Below are 3119 nucleotides of genomic sequence, written 5' to 3'. Positions count from 1 at the left end.
CTGCCCGCCCCGGGGAGCTCCCGTTTCCGGCGCGGCTGGGTCCCTGCTCCCTGCTGCGGGGTGGGAGGCGAAGCCGTGTGGGCCCCCCAGGGTGTCGGTAAGGGGCCTCCTCCGCTGCTGGTGTCTCTCTGCTGCCCATCGCCAGAGTCTCCTAATAGGGGGTGGGGGGTAGAAAGAGAAGGTGTGAAAAGTCGGATTTGATGTTTCAGGTGCCTCTGTGGGTTTGTTTCTGCTGGAAACGAGCGTTTTGCATGGCGGCCCTCCTTGGTATTGTGGAAGAGGATCCTTGGTGAGGGGGTGAGCTTTGTGATGGGGAGGAGAGCCTCCGAAGTGACCCAGAGCCGGGGGCCCGAGGCTGCTCCTGGCAGCACCATGGGAAGCAGTCTGCAGTAAGCGCTGCTGAAAGGTTGATATTGGTGCAGGGTGTTGTATGAGAGGGTACGGGCTGGCAGCATTCCAGCGGTCAGGAAATCTTGGGAGTTGCCGAACCAGAGCAAAAGTTTTCAAAATGACCTGCAGGGTAGGTTGTGACAGGGTCAGTGCCTCTTGAGGCCTGCAAGGTATCTGGGCAGAGTGCTTTGCTAGTTGATCTGAGTGGCCCTTTCTGTCTGAAAGGTTATTTTAAAGCTGGCAGGACTGACCTACGTGCAACCTGCTTTAAAAGAGGAGGGGTATTTCTGCTGCTGGGGAGCAGGTGCTGGCTGTTAGGAAAAGCAGCAGGAGGGTAGGTAGGAGCCTAAGGAAGTAACACTTGCATCCAATATCAGTAAAAGGGATTTAAATCACTCATGTTTGACCCAGAATGAAAGAAGGGTAAAATTACAATGTTTTTACTCCATTTATATAACTGCAAGAGCAGCTGGAACAGTTACCTTTGAACAGCTGGTTGATGGGTTCTTCCATAAGACGGGTCCTTTTCATCTGTCCAGAGCCTGTCTGTGTGCTCTAAAATCTGTCTTTAGATCACGAGTTGCCAGCTGGTGGCACCCATGGCACAAGAATCCCGTGTGTGAGACACATTGGGGAAGGGGCAGGCAGCACAGCAGTGGATGGCACAGGGGACACAAGACACGGAGCAGAAAGTAGAGCTGCAGGTTGGGCAGGGAAGGGGGTTGGGGTAGTACGCAGAAGGGTGCAGAGCTAATTTGTGGTACAGTTGCCAAAAAGGTTGGTTCCCAGGGGCTTAGATTGGGGTGATCAACATCCATCCAGCTTCCAGGTTTGGAGCAGTGTCACCTCTCCTCTGCTGTCAAATCTCCACGCCCATGGGGAGCTCTGTACCCTGGATTGATTGGACACCTAGTCCTAGTGCGCAAGGCCAGGTGAGGGGTCCCATGGCCCAATCTGCGTGTGGAGGGCTGGGAGGGGGTGACTCTGGGTCCCTGAGCCTTAATCCCAGTGCGGAAGGGGTGGTTGGCTCTCGTCTCCTGGGATCCAGTCCTGGGGGGTGGTGGGGGCAGGAGTCCTGGGTCCCCCGAATCTAGTCCTAGTGTGTGGGAGTGGTGCTAAGCCCTCAGGACCCAATTTTGTAGAACAAGGCCCACTGACATTTGGTGGGCAGTATTGAATAAGTTTGTTGATCTTGGGAATGGCATGTGCTAAAGCTTGTGAGCCACAGAGATTGAAATCGTGTTAGACGTACACCTTGCTGGGGTTGTTTGACCCTAGTACTTTTTCCTGCCAAGGCAGGGGGTCAGACTTGATGATCTGCTTAGGTCCCTTCCGACCCTGCAAACTATGAAACTATGAAATGCCTGTTTCCAGCAAGACTGGGGAAGGGGATTTCCAGGCAGCCTCTTGTCAGTTTACAGCATGGCTCCAAGGGGATGCGCTGTGGTCATTGAAACCGAGGTACCCCCTGTGCTCAATGAAAGTATGCTTACACTTAAAAGACTTTGCTGGTCAAACTACATAAGCAAAACCACCAAAGTTCTTTTGGCTACCCAGTTTCTCAAGTGGAATTAAACTATCAACAGTGATGTCTACATTAGGATTTTTGCCAGGATGGGTATGTTAGGAGTTTGGGTTGTTTTTTAAAATGATCTTGCTATGCTCAGGACACTCTTCAGTGTAGGTGGAGCCTAAATTCAGACTGTACCCTGGGCTGAAATCTGAGAATGAACGGCACCACCTGGAGTTACTAGGAATAATAGCCACAAATTGTTAGAGAGAATTTCAGGTTGGACATCAGGAGACGTTACTTTACAGTTAGGGCTGCCAGGCTCTGGAATGGGCTTCCAAGTGAAGTGGTAATCTCTCCTACCTTGGGGGTCTTCAAGAGGAGGCTGGACAGATATTCAGCTGGGGTGATATGACCAATGTGCCCATTCCTGCCCAGGGCAGAAGGTTGGACCTGATGATCTGTTTAGGTCCCTTCTGACCCTAAGCACTATGAAACTGCGGGGGGGTTGGGATTGGGGGCTGTTTAGAAATGGGACCAGACTGGCGAAGAGACATAACATATATAGAGGCAGTGAACTCAGTCCGTCATATTCTCTGCTTTCTTGTGTGCATGCTGGCATCTGGGGAGGGGCTGCCCCTCAGAGGAAAGCTGTTTACTTTCCCTGTCCCCATGTGTGAGAGCTGGGATCCATTAGGATTCTGCCCTTCTGGGCATAGTGGGCTGACTGATCCATTCTGCCATTCCTCTCCAAGATGTATGAGTATTGTTTTGGGAGACGAGCTGCTTTATGCCTCTCAGCTTCCAACACTGCAGGTAGATGTATAGAGACTATTTCGTATCTGGGGTAGGGATTTTGCATCTTTGCTCTCCTGCTTTCTCCTGCCTTGAACTAGTACCAGCAATTCTCAAGGCTTTTGACCTTCCCATCCCTCCGGGCTTTCCAGAGCCATGGAATGGCAAGGAATAGGGTGGAGCTACTGTGTGCATGCATAGTAAGAGGAGGTGTTTCAAAGTGTTGAGTTTGATTCATAGATTCATAGATTAAGGGTTGGAAGGGACCTAGTAGATCTTCTAGCCCGACCCCCCGCCAGGGCGGGAGAACAACAAAAAACCCCAAAAAGAGAAACGGGACTCAAATGAGTCCAGCCAGGTAGGCATCCAGCCTCTTCTTAAAGACCCCCAGGGTAGGGGCCAGCACCACTTCCCTTGGAAGTTG

At 51.7% G+C, this 3119-nt stretch overlaps 1 protein-coding gene across 2 annotated transcripts in view; it reads left to right on the top strand.

Annotated features, from left to right (window-relative positions):
• The window catches only part of HNRNPLL (heterogeneous nuclear ribonucleoprotein L like), a 63600-nt gene that overhangs the window by 495 nt on the left and 59986 nt on the right, over positions 1–3119 (top strand). The window lies entirely within an intron of this gene.

Source organism: Gavialis gangeticus, unplaced genomic scaffold (assembly GCF_001723915.1).
Source record: "Gavialis gangeticus isolate Ggan-Ray unplaced genomic scaffold, GavGan_comp1, whole genome shotgun sequence".
NCBI classification, from domain to species: Eukaryota; Metazoa; Chordata; order Crocodylia; family Gavialidae; genus Gavialis; species Gavialis gangeticus.
This window is presented reverse-complemented; position numbering and strand designations above follow the sequence as displayed.